Raw genomic sequence first — 18,359 nt, forward strand, 5'->3', positions numbered from 1 at the left:
ATCAAAACAGGGCCATGATATAGAGTATCCAGAAGGGAATTATAAGGTTTTCATTTACTGATCTGTATGATTATGGTTTTAGAAATCTGGGAAGGAAAATGTGCTAGTTTAGACTTTTGAAATGATAAATCTGCCCTTGAAAAAATCTGGAAGATTTTTATCTCCTGAAAATATTTCTGCTTCAAAACTGCTTGTCAGACATGTCCTCTCATGTATAAATAGTGCCCTTCTTACTCTTTCTTCTGCCTGCTATACTATTTGCTATTCCCAGCTCCTCCCCTTCTTTGCATTCCTGTCTTTCCTTGTCTGTCTTTTATAGTTGCTCTGTGTGTATCTTGCTTCCTCTATATCTGTCTCCTACTTCTCTCACTCTTACCCTCCTTATTCTTTTTCTTTTGAAACTCTATTCCCCCTGTCTTAGCCTCACCCCTCCCTTTTATTCTCCTCAGTTATTCTCTCATGGGTGGTTTTCTTCTCTTTAGTTTACGCTGTCTGCCCTGCACATTCCAATTCTTTTCTCTTCAAGACCTAACATGTTTCACGCAGTGAGGAGATTATTTATGAAATAGATTATTCTTTGCTATTTTGACCATTGTTTTAATAACTGCACCTTCTTCTTTTGCTTTAAATATTATGAGATCCGTTTGTGCATCTGGATATTTGCAACTCTTGTGTGGAATTTTGTGTTCTATAACATGAATGTCTGTCTATGTAAGCTGGTGCATGATTATCTGTATCAGTGGTCTCCAGAGTTTTTTGATCATGTACCCTTACTGTTAAAAGACTTTAGCGTATATGTATATATGTGTATATATATGTATATATATAATTACTTATTTATAGATTATATAAATGTACTATTGAAATTCTAATACTTTTCTCTTGCACGCAATGGGTCATCTTGCACACCCCTTATGATGCTTGCACCCCACTTTGGAGACCATTGACCTGTATCATGCAGCCACACTGTTGCATAAAGTGTGCTGGTTTTGTCATGTTTGAGGTTGCCCTAAGAATCAGATCCACTCATGGTGGTTTGCAACAGGGAGCTTTTGCTTCTCACCTGTGTCATGGCTGGGCTGTAATTGCTTACATTTTGAGAAGGGCGACTTTTTCTGCTATGATGTGATAATCTGCTTCGTAGATGAAGGTCTCACAAACTGGAAAAGGTTTGGAAGACAGAAATGCATGCACTGCAAAAACCTCCAGCACTGAAGAAAGAACATTTAAACATTGCCTTAAAAATAATCCCTAGGAAAGGGTTGTCGGCTTGCCTTTCACCAGGTGAGAATTCAAACAGGGTTGGGGTGTTGCATGTGCATGCCTGCATCCCTGTAGCACAGGAAGTTTCCCCAAACTTCCCCATTCATAGTAGCAGCTTGTTCATGCTTGGCTTTCATTACACAAGGAGGAGGAGGAGGTTTTGGGGGAATAATCCATTACCATAAAGGGGAGGAAGTGTTTCTGCAGCTATTGAACAAAGCAGCTGGTTAACCTCTTTCACGACCCCGGTGCAATGGTAGAGTCCTACTGCTCCTTTCTAGGAGCCAGATGCTCCTCGTACTACTAAAACGAAGAAGAAGGGAAAACATATGTGCCAAAATTTACTACAGAACTTAGTAAGGTCCAGATGCCATGAGGAGCTGAGAACTTGCAATTTCTCCTGAAGTCAATTTATTTTAGAGTCAGTGGTGGGGGGAGGATGGCCGAGTGGGTAGGAAGGGGGGTGGAAGGGCAGGAAAGAGGTCTGCTCTGATTTGTCTCTAGAAACCCCCACAGAGAGGTTTTAAGAAAGTAACTATGGTGTCTGGGAAGAGGGTGTTTGTGTTATTCTGTATACATACAGAACTGCTAGAAAAGGCTTTGCTGTGTGGAAACTAGCCTTAGCTTTTTGAATTCAGAGATAGGCTGCTATCTACTGAGAGTACTTCTTTTAAGCACAAGTTTATATATTTTATCATGCAGCAGGGTGTCTAATGTTTATTTGTGCTTTCGTATGTGTACCAGTGTTTTACACTGAAGGGAATCGCAGTCTCTTTATATTGTATGTAACATGAGTTACTTTGGTAGCAGAGGCCCAAAATTCTGGTGAATTTTGGTTTATTTTCCCTTCAGCCCCGACGGGCATGCTCTGCTTGCCCTGTAGCTCACAGCACCCTCATTTTCTGCCACTTGTACATGTAACTCACAGAATGGTATGTACAATCAGAGGGTTATACAGCACGCCTCATCCTCCAGCATTTCTCTACACTCAGCCCACTACCATTCGCAGATTGAGTAGGTAGACTCTCTTGCACTACCAGGAGGCAGGAGCAAACCAAAAAGATGCTTCCAGTCCTTTGTTTCTGCGATGGCAGATGAGGTTCTCCTTTAGGATAATTGAAGAACCATGGTTGATTCATCCACACCATTGCCAGTTGAGATTTGTTAGTACCTAAAATTAAGGAAGCACCTAGTTCTGTGATACTTGATCGGGAGCATTTGGAAGTGTAGTGCAAGTAAGCACGTATGTGCTAACTTTAAGCTGAGTGGCCACAGAACAGCATCAACACGGATTTCAGCAATGTGAAGTGAGAGTGACCGAGCATCAGTAGTTGATGCTGTTACTCCAGTACTGCCACACTGTATCTTGTGGCACGAACCCAGGAGGGCTCGCACACCCGCAGTCACATTCGGACATCCTCACACGAAGAGAGGTCGCAGTACGACACGGGGGGGTGGACAAGGCGCGGTGCCGAGGAAAAACCCACCGGGAAATCTCCCTCTGGAAGCCGCGCGGCGGAGGAAGCGGGGGGGGAGCCTGTGCAGCAAGGGCCGGGATGGAGAACGGAACCCGGTGCCGCCCAGTGCAGCGGTTGCCACACGACGGGGGCTCCGCGCCCCGCTCGACCCCTGGGTACCCCCGGCTGCGGCAGCCGGCAGGAGGGAGGCGGCGGGGGCCGAGTGAGCCGGCAACGGAGGGAGAGAGGAGGCTGCCGCCGGCACGGGGCCGGGAATGGCGGCCGCCGCCTCCGTGCGGGATCGCGCAGCCCGCTCCCACCCTCGGTTGCTGCCGATCGCTGCTGCGCTGGGCCGGGCCTCGGCACTGAACAGCGCTGGGGAGGGGGGCAGCAGAAGAGGAGGGGCACGGAGGGGAGGGGAGGGGAGGGGAGGGGAGGAGCGGGCGGCAGGGGGAAAGCAGCGGGATGAGCTCGGGAGAGGGAGGGGAGGAAGGGGAGGAAAGAGAGAGGCAGCTCCTGGGAAGAGGGAGGAGGAGAGAGAGAGGGAGAGAGACTCTTGTAGGAGAGCGGGATCGGGGTGAGGAGAGGAGAGGAGAAGGAAAAGCCGCTCCTGGAGAGGAGTGCGGGGAGCGGGACCGCCCGCAGGCATCCAACCCGTGGAAGGCATCGGTCGAGGGCCAAGAGCTGTGCCCGGGGCCAGGGGACAAAGAGGCAGTGGGCGCAGAGCGAGAGGGACCTGGCGCTGGCCCATGGAGGCGGTGTCACTTGCACCGTGAAAATGGTCTTTGTCCAAGTTTCCTGATGCCGGGAGAGCGGCCGGCATGGCTCTAGCGGGAAGGGCTCCTGCGAAAACTACATGAGCGATGCTGGGAAGTGGAGGGGGTGATGCTGGAGCCCTGCAGAAGGTATTGTGGCGGGCGAGCCGGAGGGGAAGGGCATTGTGAGCCTGGCCGGAGAGAGCTGAGAAAGAGCCGTGGTCGAGGATCTCCTCGGATCTCTGCCATTCGGGAGGGGGGGAAGGGGGAAGACCCAAGGAAGGAGTGAAAGGGGTTAAAACTCCGCAGGCTGTGGGGTTTCTGCCCTTTGCTGCTGTGTAAAGGCTGTTCCTGGGAGTCGGGAGTGCCCGCAGGGGCCGCCCCCGAGCGCACCTCTCCTCTCTCCGGCCGTGTTGGGGCTGGGAGAGAAAAGCTGCATGAAATTGGTCACGGTTTCCGTGCTCACGGAAATCGCTGTCGAAGCCAGAGCCCTTCCACACGTGCATGGGGTGCTTGGTCTGCTCCCATGGGTGATGTTGCTCTCTGTCTCTAGCTCCTTGAAGAGCCCTAGCTAAATTCTGCCTTTGAAGTCTGTGAAGCAGGAGGGCAGGGGTAGGTTGGTGCTGCTGGAGGTTCCTGATCCTTGTGGAATGATGCGGTGAAGTCTGTGTGTCCTCCTCTGTAGGTAGGGTTGTTTAATGCTCTTCTGGGGGACAAATCGTTGTATGAGTACTTGTGGTAGAGAAAAGACGTATTAACCTATTTTTCAAGAAGCTGGTTCGAGTTACTACTACTCAGGCTAAATAAATCTGAATGTGGGAGGAGCTGCTGTGATGGGTAATTTTAAATTTGCCTTTCACAGATGCACTGAAATGATTTAACTTACTCTGAAGTCTCTCTTGCTATTCCCACACCTGCCTTCCCTACAAGTTGTAGAAATAAGAGAGTAAAGATGGGGAAGCAAATCTCCCAAGGGCGTCCTTCATTAGAGTGATACCAAGTCATGCAGATTGATGAGGAAGGAAAGTGAGAGGGCAAACAGAAACAACAAAGTCAAGACAGTGGAAAGAGTAGCTGCCACCGGACGCATCTGCTACCGAGAGATCTGCAGCCTCAGCTGGGATGAACAAGGAAGGCTCCCTTCTTCCTTTCTATGTAGGTTCTAATCAGAAACATGGAAGCTGGAAATGAGGGCACCTGTTGTTTAGTTACATCTGGTGGACCAGCCTCAGCCACTAATACAAGATTTAGTGGCTGGTTTTAGGCTTTTCTTCATTCCTAGTTTGAAAGAACTCCAGTGGTGAGGTTCCAAAGTATTGGTTTTGGTTTTTTTTATCTGGACGTTAATTCCCTAAAATCAACCCCTTTCACCACTTCAGTCTGTTTCACTAGTGTTTTGGCAAGCCTCAGATAACTGCATATAGTTGCATCCTTTACTGCATTTCGTGTGTGTGTCTTCTGAGCCATATTATGCATGTGCAGTTTCTAATCCCTTGACATGTATTGTGCCCCTCTATCCACTAAACAGTTTTTCTTGTCTTCTGAGTTCTCTCCCATTTGACTTTCTCGCACTTACTCTGAGCTGCACGGAAGTGTTTGTATGGCCATGTGCATTGATACTTGAAAATACCATTACTTTAGGGCATTGGAGCTTGTATGAAGCAGGATTATCCTTTCTAATTTAATCTCTGAAACTCTGCAGAAAGGCAAGTTTTCTGGCCTTGTTCTTCCAAGCTGCTATCTGTGTAAGAACAGCTTGGGTTATAGAGGCTGTTTTTGGAAGGGGCTGAGGTTTTCTTTTGCTCAAGGCTCCTACTGTCTCTGCCTTCTGTATTTGACTTGCAGGGTGACCAGTGTCACAATGTAAATGTGTTTTTTGGGGGAAAGGCAGCCGGTGGCTCCATGGAGACAGCTTATTCTTGGGCATGCTCCCATAGGCAGCCAGCAGACATGCCTGACAAGAGAGCTGGTCCTTCAGTCCATTGAGAATTGTCTTTATATATATATATATACACACAAATTCACCTGTTTGTGCCCAGGTGCATATATTTTCCCCTTTGATACTTCATGTGCCGCATGCAGATAGTCATGTAAGAAATCTCTGTAGTTTCTCACCCCTTACCTTGTGTGCCTCCATTAAGATAGAGTTACTTTGAGGTCAACTCTCCTTCCGTGGATACCTGCACTGGTATGAGATTTATGCATACTTTTCTTCTGGCTTCAGGAATGCTTCCTTTTATAGTTCTGTTTCCTCTAAAATCTGCTTCTCCTTGTTACCCATGGATTACCCCTCAGCAGCCCCTGTGCAGAAGATTCTCCTGAAGTCCTTTCAGATGAGTGCAAAGTACTTTGAGAGCACATTTAAGGTTGCACAGTTTCTTTCTCATTTCTGTGGCCATATTGTGTATATTTACTGCACACAGAACTAATAGAAGATGGAAGAAGTAGCAACTGGTATTTATGGTCAAGCTAGATCTTTATAATGTGGTCTAATCGCCAAAAAGCATGTCAGTGTTACCCAAAAAGGGCACTATGGTGAAAAGGTGTTTGTTAAGGATATTCCAGATAGCCTGGAATAAAAAGACTAAAGGACTCATTTCTGTGAAGAGAAAAGTTGATTAAAGCTTTAGGAGGGAGCTAATGAACATCCTGTAGTTTTGTCATTTTCTCTTAATGTTTTTTACTTAAACCTACTTTAATATATTATATCTTAATGTTTTAAAATTTGTATATTGTTAGGAAGCTTTATATCATCTTAAAACAACACAGTTAACATACTTTTTCCAGCTACTGACTCCATAAATTCAGCAGTTTTCTAACTTTTTGCAGCCTTACTATGTATCTTCTGCCTGTAGAGTCTTGCACTGGACATCCCTCTTCTCTCCATATTTGCTCTTTGGCAACTATGCAGTGTCATTGTTTCTAGCGGTGCCAAGAGTGCTACATGAACGGACCCCAAAAGGATAAAAACTCTGTAATTATTCCTGTCAGCCACGGTACCCTGACAAGTGAGCAGAAAATGTGCCTAGCATATTGTTGCTTTTCTCACATTTGATTTACACAGGGAGTTTTAAACTTAACAGAGATTAACTACATGAGTAGTTGCTTCTCAGAACCATGTGTTATGCTTTCAGGAACTATTATTTTAAATGTACTATTGATACGTGTACAAACCTAAAAGTGTACACTTGATGGAGGTACTGGTGCAGTATTTGGCACAGAAGATGCTGTCTTGCCTCTTCAAAGGTCACTGTGGAGTAGGCTGTTGCTCCTGTCGCAGAGGTGCTACTAGCATATTGCTCTGGAGACCACTTCTGAGAAAAGCAGTAGCTTTGGAAGTCAAGGCCTTGTAGTTACTGGTTTCCGTTTTCCATGCCTTCAGAGGCCCCTGTTCATGCTGCTGCTCAGGGCTTGCTTGTCAAGAAATGCTTTGTTCAAATGTTTCACATGCACACACTCCGTCCCCTATGCATGCATATATGCACATGGCCATGTATGTCCACAACAACAACTAAAGAGGACGGGAAAAAGTGCTGTCCTGGGAATACAGAAGATGCTGGAGACTGTGAGAACACAGTCTATCCAGTCTGAAAGTTGTAGCCTTACATATGGAGACTTAAGGTCTTAGTTCACCTTAGGATGGAAATTCTTGCCAGCCCAGACCTGTATATTGAAACATAGATGACTTCATTTTCAGACTTCCCCTTCCCCAGGCTTGCCAGAGAAATGATTCCTCTGCTGATTCTGCAGTTTCCAAATGCTTTTTTTTTTTCATTCTATGCCATGTCTCTGGAAAACATCCAGTGTGTCCAAATCAGGTAATTAAACCGTAGAAGCTGGAGATGGAGGACTACTGACTGTAACCTATTTCAGGTTTAGCATACCCATCTTCCTCCAAGTTACTGTAAAACCTTCAGAGCTCCCTGAATGATCTGGTCTCTCTCCCACTTAACTGTAAAACACTCACATGATAGGTCTCTATTTGACCTGTCTGGGGCAGTGTGTAGGATGCAGACCTTTAGCATCAGGCTTACCTCAGATCCTGAGGATGCCTACAGATGGAAGCAGGGTACCTTGGCAGAACTCTTATCTTCCTAATTGTTCTTTAAGAAGAAGGTAGGATGTCACAAGAGGGATATTGTTGCAGAGATTTCTGGGCAGATCTTCAATTTCCATTTGGAAATTCAAATTGGTCTGTTTATAAAACCATTTGAATTTTCAAATGTTCAGTTTCACTTACAGCTAGGATCGATTTGATTCCAGTAAGCAGAATCCAAAATGCTTTCTGCACCAGAAAGATGTTTAAAATTATTCCTTCTTGGTTTTGAGCCAGGAAAAAGCTGCTGGAAGCACAGCTGGATTGGGATGGTTGCCTGCAGTTGTCTCCCAGATAGTCCCTTCCCTTGTTAATGTCAGTAAGCTTTGAGCTGGCGCCAGCATCAATGGGAATGCAAATATGTACTGCCATTTTCACTTTTCAGTGAGTTTGCTAATCCTGTTTGGGGCATATTTTGTTCATAAAGGGGCTACCATATCAGCAGTTATCATTGCCATCATTATCAGGAATGGAACAGTTCTGCTGAAGAATGCTGCTTTCATTACCAGGGATGTTAGTGGCCTTCTCCTCCAGTATCTAAGCATGTTAGAAATGGGCAGAAGTGTAGTACAACATGATTTGAGAACAAACTGTGCTGAACTGAGTATAAATAAGTTAGGTCTCTTAAAATCTAGCAGACAGAGGCTGAGCAGACAGAGGGAATTCACTGTAGTTTGCATGTGCCTTGGTGTGTTCTTGTTGTGTTCTGCTGGGGCACGTATATGGAGTCAGATGCTGAAGAGTAATTAATTTTCTTCTGGAGCCTTAGTGTAGCACCGCAGGGCCCCAGGCTGAGCACCGAAAGACATTTAGTGAAATAACGTAATGGGAATGATGCATGACTTGTGTTCCTCCTTTCATTCAAAAGTACTCCCAATGCTGACTGGAAGAGTTGTGTTCATAATTGCATGTTTCTCATGGATAATTTTACCTGTCTTGAATTAGAAGTGGGTCTGGGTGGTCTCAAGAGAGCTGCAGGTTCCTGCAGCAGAGGAACTCGGAGTAGTGATTTGCTCACTAGAGCCTTGTTACCTGAAGACAATGGTTTAAAACATTGTTTCCTAAATAATTCTTAATTCTGTCTAATGAATTACCCCCAGAAGAGTGTGTGACGTGATGGGATGTAAAGCAAATAAAACAGTCGTGGAAACAAAGCAAAAATAAAAGTGTTCACTTCTTTAACTAAACTAAAGCAGGTTTTATTCTCTTTGGTAAAACAACACCTACTGGACAGCTCTTAATTGAAAGGATCAAAATAGGATCATTGAATTGGTGTACCTGCCTTATTTCTCTTGTCTGATAGTCTGTACCAGCCCACTGTGTCTAACAGGGTTATGAAGAGTTGTGTGGATAGAAATCAGAGTGGGAAGGGGGAACTTGCACTGAAACCTTGGCATGTTGTTTTAAATTAAGTTTTAGATGATTCTTTTTAAAAGGGCTTTGCTTCCCCCCTCCCCAGATCATAGGAGATCAGCTCGGTTTTCTCTGCAGTATTTTCTTTCATGTCTCTGAACCCATGGTGTTGAAATTGGACAATCCCTGACTAATGCAAATGCACACGGGCTGTTTGTGTTTGACTGTGTGAACTTCTCTGCCGCAACGCTGGTGAACTGGGAGGCTCATGAAGAGCAACACAAGTGACTACATGGAATTTGTGACATGCTGTTGGAAAGAACTAGCTTAGTGGTGGCTGAGAAATGGTTGCTCTGGAGTATCTGTATCACCTGAGAGACTACTGACAGGATCCTAGGCGATGTGGCTGAAGTAAAAGGGCTGGCCAAAATTGCCCAAAGTATAAATGATTTCAGGTTCATCATTAAGGCAGATTTTCTTCCAGCAAGGGTCTAGGTAGATTGTAGGAGGTAGTGCAAGCGTTATTGTTTATGTCATTTAAAAATATAACTAGAAAAACTTAAGGGAATAAACAGACAAAACTCCTTCAGTTGACTGGGGACTGTGGGCCAGGTGTTGCCTAAATAAAGGTGCCCATTCCCCTCGTAGTGTCTCCTATTACAGTCTTAACAGCAACTGGGAGAGGGACTACCTTACTGACAGAAAATACATCTTGGTTCTGCTGTGTTACAGCTACGTCTAGTTGGCATCCAAAGAAAGGGTGTGTTGTACTTGCTACATTTTAAGTGTAATCCTTTGCCTTGGAAGTTGGACATGGCTGTAACAAGAGCAGTAAGCCTCAGCATCGACACTGAAATATAAATAAAGCTTTGAGGCACGGAGGAGGCAGGATGAGCACTGAGATTTATGTGTTATTGTTTTCCTCCCTGGCATGAAAAATAATACAAGCATGCATTAGAAAGAGATGCTATGAGCCTGAAATATTCTTCTATTATATATCCTTCTTGTAACCTGCTTGGCCTTCCATTTTCCTGTTAAGACTTTTTTCTGTTCTACTGAAGTATTAGTGGCACATAATGTTCCTATTTCCTGAGGCTGGAAACAACAAACTGGAAATGCAGGATGGAGGAGGAGGGAAGGACCTGAGAATAGAACTGGCTGCTCTGCAGGCTTTGCCAGTAACAAGTTCAAATGTTTAATGGGGCCCTCTAAACCCACTTTCACTACACATGGGCTCCCTATGGTGCTTCAGCTAGTTGTTCTACCCAGCCATTTCCTTTCAGATCATCTCTCTGCAGCCTTGATCTCACTTTTCTTCAAGCTGCCATTTCTGCCTCACTGTTCTCTCCATTGTCTCCTAGACAAGCACCAATTTTGGGCAGCCTGATACCCAAAATCAAAGCCAGAGGCTGGTCTGAACCTTGAACCAGCATGAACGATTCATGTTGTCCTCTACATGTCCTCTATAATGATTTATCCATATGTCCTTGACAAGAGGTGGAGAAACTTAAAGACCAAGTCAGATGCTTCTGAGTTTGAATAGGACCCTCATATTGTCTGTTCCTATTGCTCAGTTCAGTCATTTCAGCAATGAGACCAAGGTAAGAGGGAAGGAGAGCAAGTCTGAATAAAGATTATGGATTTAAAAACTAGAACTGAAGAGAGAGAGAAACTGCAGAAACTATCTATTTTCTTCAAGTATTCCCAGAATAAATTCTAGGTTTAATAGTTCCTGTTTCTGCATTTGTACTGTGCCTTGAGAGGTTGCTAGCTAGGAGATTGTGGCTCCCTAGCTGTTTGTTACTGCACAGTGCAGTAACACCTCCTGCAAAATTGGTAGGACTACAGTATAGTATAGTGTTGGTGTATGGTTCTGTGGAGCATGACCAGTGCGGTGCAGGGTTATTCTGTAGGGGTTTAGTGTCTAACATGAACAAGAGACTCAACATAATGGTGGAACAGGCAGAATTCCCATATAGACAAACAGTGGTTGCATAAGGATGAAAAACTGTGTACTAGAAGTCTTCTCAGAGCCATTTTCTTCATAGCTTCCTAGTTTTGTGCATGTATTTCCACATCAAACACTCTAATTTACATGCTAGAGCTAAAGCTTGTGTATTTTGTAGCCTGTTGGTGCAGTCAGTAAAATTTAAGGGAATTGTCTTGACTGAAGATAATTTCTTATTCCTACTTCCATTCAGGGAAGCTCTTATGTTACCGGCCTCTGTTATGAACTCGAAAACTGGTATTTGCAATAGGTGTGGGGTGGAAGCTAACATGGTAGTCAACTGCACGGGGTAGGAGGTCTGGACAGCAGACCAGGGCAATGAGCAAGTCAGTGAAGTGATTATGCTTCAGTGCTTTTCCACCTTGTTTTACCAAGCATTATTTCGTTGCTTCTCTTAACAGGAGTAAAAGCAGTGCTGATAAATAATAATAATGATGATGCTAATAATTAAATAATTTTGAAGTAGCTTCTATCTGCAGATGCATGCAGCAATTTGAGAACCAAGTTCTATGATGGCCTGAGGCTGTGAAACCGATTAAAATGGGGAAAAAGAAGTAGTTATAATTAACCCTTAAATCATGAAGCACATTCTCTGAAAACCTAAGTTGCCTCCTTGAAGCCAGAAAAGAGGTTAATAAAAAGAGAAGCACTGAAATGAAGATGGTTTTTAGTTATTAGTTCCTTCTGTGGTCTGGTTTGAAATGTCAGTTTCTGTCATGGAATGAAAGGCAACTTCAAAATGCAGGGAATTCCCAAAGAAGAGGAATGTTACCTTTTAACTGACTGTCAGTGGTGCCATGATAAGTTTGGATACTGTGAATAGGAATAGCATGCATTTTTTCCTTATGCTAAATATTCCTTACTGTAAAACCCTCATAAAGTCAAAAGCAAAATTGGAGGTGAAGGCAATAAGTTTATTTTTACAAAAAAATGATTATTTATTGCAGCTGAAGAAAAGCTTAATCCTCACTAAAGGGCTTTGCAAACTTTGGTCCAAAAAGCAGTTAAGAAAAGTATTCTCAGTTTGGTTTTTGCTCTGTATGTATGTTTTGAGTGTTTTTCCATAGATCTTGGTTCATACATTTCTAGACATGCCCTGTAAGGCTCCATTCTTAATTTAAAATGGGAAACAACAGTAGTATAGAACATCCCTTTTTTTAGGCTTATCTGCATCTTTTGTAAGCCGCTGTCACTTTTACACCCACACAACACTTTGGGCCCTTGATTTGCAGATGCTTTCAGAGAACTGGTGAGGAAGGGTTATTTGTTCGATTTGTGGCCATTGCTAACACTGTGATTGGCCTCCTCATCATTTGCCATCCATCAGCAATCAGAACTTGGTACATAATAAAACTTGAGATTAAAAAGGAGCAAGATCAGCATTGCTGAGTAGATGAGAATATGATTTTAGGGACATTCTCTTTTACATCACACATCCTTCGTTTGAATGCTGTTTGTGAAAAAGTTCTATTTCTCTTTTCTTTTTAAATGCCAAAATGAGTTCTTTTTCCTTGTTGTTTTCAAACGTGTTCTGTCATAAAATGACTGTGAAATTTGAAGCGTTTACTTAAACTGAGCTGTAGCAAATTGTACTGGTGAAGGAAATGTCAATTTTCAAAGAATTCTTATTACCACAGCTGTTTTTCACCCAGAAGGGAAAGCGTGTCCATCTTCAGGGATACTTGAGTCCAATCCCCTAACCATAAAGTTCTGTTCTCAACATTTTAGAAACACAGCCTTTTAGACAGTGCTTGGGAAACATTTGCTTCTGTGCCCTAGAGCTTGTAAAAGACCTATTTTTATCCTGTCTGAAGCCTTACATCTTCCTTTTGTATAGATAAAGGTATGCTGGTTAAAGATAAATCATACTTGAAGTTGAAAACATCGTGTCTATTTCCACATAGGTAGAAGTGCATTGCAAGGATCTGTGCGGAGTTCTACTGAGAGAAGTGTCCTGAGAGCTTGCATTAAAATTTATGAGAGCACAGTGAAACCATAACCAGTAAGTACAGCCATCTTCTCTTTCCATCAAAGATGAGAAATGTGATGGGCACCTGCTGATTCTTTTCTCTCTCTCTTCTTTATTTGCTCCCTTATTTACTGTTTGAAAATTCAGTGGAGTAATTTCTGTATCAATGTAATTCGTATTATTTTTAGGAGACTTTCTATCAGGCAAATGATGGATAGCATACACAGCAACGCATTCATTCTATAATGTTATTAATATTCTAGAGTGGGATTTTGCTTCCAGGTGTTAACGTTAAAAACGTGAGTCTAATTACCCATGTTTCCTTGAAAGTACACGAATCACTATAGAAATTGCCAACTAAGTCAAATCTTGTGAGGTGGGAAGAGTTTTTATTCAGGAGCTTTGTTGTACTTGATGTGCACATAAGTCAAGTACCTGAAAAGCATGTGGGAGAAAGAATCTGTATCTTTAATCATGAACCATGAAACATCATGGGAAGGGCTGAGAGAGTGTGTGGAAACACAGAGCAGCAGCAGTGAATCAGTCTTGGTTAGGAAGAAAAAGTAGGGTCACAAGCAAAGCTGTGAGCTTTCTCTAGCCGAGTATATGTGTCATGGAAGAGAAGAGAGTCAAATGAAAGCGCTGTGGTTATCTAAGGAAATGCTAACGCGGCCACTTGTATGGGTTGAAAGACAGCACAGAGGCTTGGAATCTCCCTAGATACCTTTAGGATGTACCTAAGGAGTCATTCAGAGGGGGCTGCTTAGCTGTCCATCACTCCTTTTTTTTTAATCAGTGCAGCTCTTAGCTACCCACTGAAGATGATTCAGCTCAGTCCACTGACTGTAGAGTGATTATGCTTCTAATCTGGGCACTGTATCTGAGCCTCAAGGGCTTAAAAAAAAATCATCTCTTCCCTTCAAGGGCTGTGGAAGTTCTTAAGTTGTATCCCACCAGGAAATGCATAATCAGAGCATGGAAGATCATCTTCAAGACTCCTGTTGTTTCCATGGTAAACAAGGAAATAAATAGCTTTGGAGAGCATTCAAAAATCAGCCTTTGGAGTGTCATTGTAAACTTAAAGAATCCCAAAAGACACAGACACAACCCTGTTTAGATAATCTGTAAGAAACAAATGATCAAGCTGGCTAGAGGAAATCTTTTATGACATATGTTGTTGAGAAATAATTCCTGTAAGGTTATACATTAACACCTATAGCATTTATCTCCAAATTAACTTAATAAACCGAATGGGCTGTAAAAAGATCCTCAAGGCTTTGTTACAAATTCCACTCTCAGATAGTTTTAAGATACTTTGGAGTCATTCAAAATAATCTCAGAGAGTAACAGAGGACAGAAGCGTATTCAGCAACTGTTGAAACGATTTCTATATTTAATTAAACGTTTCTCTGTGCTGCTATATATGCCCAGTGATAAATTCTTTTCAAAAGCACATAACTCCATAATATTAAAATCCTGAGCGATAAATGATGAGTTGCTTCCTGTTTTCCATTCACTTACTGTTTGGGTTGGTAGAAAGATTTCTATGAATAGCAGTTATTGTATGTCTAGGAAAGGTAGGCAGTGTTATGTCATGTTCAAAGAGTTGCGCAGGCATTGAGTGACAGCTCTTCACAACAGCATTGCAACATCTATCCTAGTGGCCATAGCTGCAAAGGCAGCTCAGTGGTGAAGGAGCAATTGTAGGAGAGAACTGGGGGGGAAAGGAGGAGGTAAGGCCTCTTGGTTGGTGTATAACACAGTCATGGTTCCCTATTTATCATGAGTGGGAAAAAGTATTAATTCCACTTTTTGTGCTCTGCCTAAATGTGATGAATTGGTGTGCAGTACAAATTAATAGGAATTACAGTTTATTGACTATGCCAGATGTTGTACTCATTTATCTCTTTAATGCTTCTCACTGAGAATTATAGAATATTAAGTTGTTATGAGTCATAGTGCAAAATGTGCAAGAGGTGGAAAGACTGTGCCTGCAAAGGTACAGCATTCTTCTCTGCCCTGAAGAACTGTTGAGGTGCATTCATTTTGCATCTAGATGCTTTGTGTGGGAAACAAGTATGACAAATATTAGGGAAATCTGTTGAATTGAGTGTTGCAGAGGGAAGCTATACCCATATAATGATTTCTAGTGTGAAATAGGCCTAGAGGACTCAATTAACAGTGAAGGAGGAAGAAGCATTGTTCCAGTGGGAGAAAGCGAGGTGATTTGGAAAGGTTCTTGCAACAATTAAGAGGAATAGAAAGAATAAAAATCTGGCATTTGTATAATTTCAGCTTCAATTAGTAGAACAACTTTAAATAGGTAGAAGTACTTCCTTGCACAGGGATAGGTATCTTTTCAAATCTGTTGCAAGATCAAAACAAGGATTAAATAAGTTCTTATAGAGATGCTGAAGAGAATGGATTGGGGTATATGCCCTAGCAACCCTACCCTTGCATTTGTGGATGTTGGAGGAATAGTGGGGGAGTGGAGTGGACCACATAGACCCCTAGCTTGCAAGCTGTCCCCAGGTAACACCTCTTCTTGCACTGAAGACACAGAGAAAATGTGGGTTAGATGGACATTAAACTGCTTCGGTGTTCTTTCGTGTGTTTTGAAAAGTAGTTTGCACTGAAGCACACATACTTGTTATTCTCTTGACTGCACATTCAAAACCACAGCAAGTGTTTTTCCAGTAAGGAAGGCTCTCAGGAGCTCTTGATTAAGAATTGACAATTTTTATGTTGTGTTGACAGCCCCATTGTTTCCATTGGCCTCTGTGCCTCCTGAGAATACTTGGACCAGCACTAGAGTTGGGAATTTCTTGACAGTAGTGCAGGATGGAGCAATCTCCCTGCAGTGGATCAAGCTCCTGTCAGCTTTTAGGGAATAGAATATTGGAACTACCCTTAGGTCTTGTGTAGGAGTTAGGGGCTATGGCACTAGTTCCTCCTGCTCCCCTGCTTTGCTCTGATTTCACAGAACTCAAACAGCTACATTTCATTCATGGAGAAGAAGAAACTGTCAGGCCCTCATCTCTTTGCCAGGAGGCTTGTGCAGTCCCTGAGCAAACTAGCTTTATTCTTAATCCTAAATGCCTAATTCCTGCTCTGAACCCAGACAGGTGCGTTGTTCAGGTGAAAGCTTAACTGCTATTTGATGTCAGGCTCTGTAGTGTTGAATCAAAAGGATTAGAAAGCAAGGGGTTTTCTTTAAAGCTTAGGTCCAGCAGAACCTATGACCAGCAGAGAATTAATATCGTTTATGTAGTTGTCACTGTTCTTGATCAGTCCCTGGGTGCCAGGCAAACCCAGAAGAAAACCACTCAATCCATTCCAAGGAGATCCCTCTTAGATTTGCCATGTGCATTACTGCCTCCATCGAGACTGAAGACGTAAGCCATTGCCGTACTCTAAAATGAGTGACTACACAAACCTAGGAACTTATTTTCTAATAAAAACAAAAGCACTGATGGAAGAGAACTTCAAATCAGTGCTTGACTCGTTTAGCAACACTAGTGCCCTGTGGCTCTTCAGGTGTCGTCATTGCCAATGCTTGAATTTTGAGGGAATCCTGTATTTATATAAGGAAACCACTGCAGGAGTACTGGTTGCATGAAATACTTCGTGTTTGCCACAGTTTACGTGCAAGATGGGCACATTGCAGTGCCCTTTGTGACAGAAATCTCTCAAGCACAGACCTGTACAAGTGTCTTTTGTCTTAGTAAACATGGGAGCACTCTCACTATCTGTTTTGTAGCACTGAGCATCATTTGCCTGGAGCCTGTACTAGAGTGTTCCCACTTCAGAAAAAGTGAGAAATCACAGCACTGGCTTGGTCTGGTGAGAAGAAACAGGCTTAAACACTGCCAGTTAAGCCAGGCATACTGTGTTTCACATTCAAGGCTTTCCAGCTGACGCAGTTTGTGTTTGCAGTGTTGTGTACAAGAAGCCTTGAGATGCTGGGCAAAAGCTGACACTTCTATTGAGATATACAACAGGGAGAGCAAGGGAGATCCTGAAGGTATATATATGTATATGTAGGGAAGAAAAAACAGATCCCAGTAGTGGTTCAGCACTGGAACAGATGCCCAAAGCAGCTGAGGAATCTCCATGCTTGGAAATGTTCAAACTCACCTGGAAAATCTTCCTGAGCAATTCTTCTCCCCTTCTGGTTGTTCACCTAAGAAACCAGGGTTTTGGAAATACTGGTGATGATTGTATTCATAGCTCTTATCGGGATCTTGAGCATAATTACATTTTGGTAATCCGGATACCACAGTGATGGTGCCAAAGTAAACAACCATGATAGCATTGGTGAATAATGTAAGATAACCTGGAGTCTTCCATCTCTCATTCCATGGAGTTTGATACTAAAGCAAAGGCAATATATAAATGGTCTTTCCTGACTCCTTGGGATCTTCACTGTTTTATAGTGTTGAATCATTAAAAGACATTTGGATCCTCAGGACCTGTCATGCTTTTCAAATACTGTATGATTTTCAGGACTTGCAGGCAGTTTGAGATCATTCTACTAGCCAAGGAAGTATATACCCAAAAATGGTTTAGAATCCTTTATGGAAGGATTAGCATAAGAAGGATTGACAGCTGGATAGCAAGCTCTGTGTAGCTGGAAGAGAGAGAGCTTGAGAAAAGTCATTTAAGGAAGCTTGTTGAAGGATCCTGTGCGTGGAAGGTATATTACTTTGCAGTAGGATTTGAAGTAAAATGGGGGATGGTGTATTCTGTAGCAAGGAGAAATCTGTCTGAAACCGGTTTTATGAGAAGTAACAAGCAGAGAAGGCCATGGAAAGGTGCTTGTGTGGACAAGAGAAGAGGGTGGTTTAAAAGTTGGGATGGTTTGAGGTTTCTGTTTAAGTAGTTGGGTGTAGGGAAGAAATAGTAGGAGAACTGAAGAATGAAAGATGAGTGTCTTTGGGTGTAGTCAGATTCTGCATACATCAAGTGCTGGGGGGAAGGGCAGGGCAATTTAGGGTTTGGTACTCTTTAATTCAGAGAGGCTGGTACTTCCCTCCTACTCTCCCTTAAATGCTTCCATAATGTTCTCCTCTACCCTTCATGATGGAGTAAGCATTTTTCACAGAGGTGTGGAAGAGGCAGAACCAAAAAGACAAAAATAAAGATTTACCTTTTTTAACTGCTAAATCAAACCCAGCTTTTTGGTTTCACCGCAGTTCCTTTCAATGAAAAACACGTTTCCGGTGTAATTCAGACAAAGCCTGTATGATGCCTCCTGAAGAGCAGTACAAAATTACTGGGATGCAGGGTCTGCCAGGGTAAGCCGAACAGATGTTGTAAGAGAAAAGCACAGGTGGGATGGAAGGAGAACAGTTGGTTTTCTTGGAGCCAGAAATGGTTTTGTGTCTGCTTCTTGGTAGTAGGGGTTTTTAGTTCTGTTTTGTGGTAGCAAACTGATTTCTACCTCACTCATTATCCA

The 18,359-nt window shown here is 43.0% G+C and overlaps 1 protein-coding gene across 5 annotated transcripts in view; it reads left to right on the plus strand.

Annotated features, from left to right (window-relative positions):
* The first annotated feature begins 1,598 nt into the window (after window positions 1-1,598).
* Window positions 1,599-18,359, plus strand: part of LOC134170463 (ephrin type-B receptor 5) — a 67,875-nt gene continuing 51,114 nt past the window's right edge. For 3 of the 5 annotated variants that reach the window (XM_062631827.1, XM_062631822.1, XM_062631828.1), the window contains exons 1-2: window positions 3,329-3,625; window positions 12,837-12,934. The gene's annotated coding sequence lies outside the window, so the exon portion shown is untranslated. Of the gene's footprint in view, window positions 1,620-3,328; window positions 3,626-12,836; window positions 12,935-18,359 lie in introns of those variants that run through there. The other 2 variants (XM_062631823.1, XM_062631824.1) reach the window with 2 other exon arrangements.

This window comes from Pezoporus occidentalis, unplaced genomic scaffold, assembly GCF_034315485.1.
Source record: "Pezoporus occidentalis ecotype Australia unplaced genomic scaffold, CSIRO_AGI_Poc_V1 ctg376, whole genome shotgun sequence".
Lineage (NCBI taxonomy): Eukaryota > Metazoa > Chordata > Aves > Psittaciformes > Psittacidae > Pezoporus > Pezoporus occidentalis.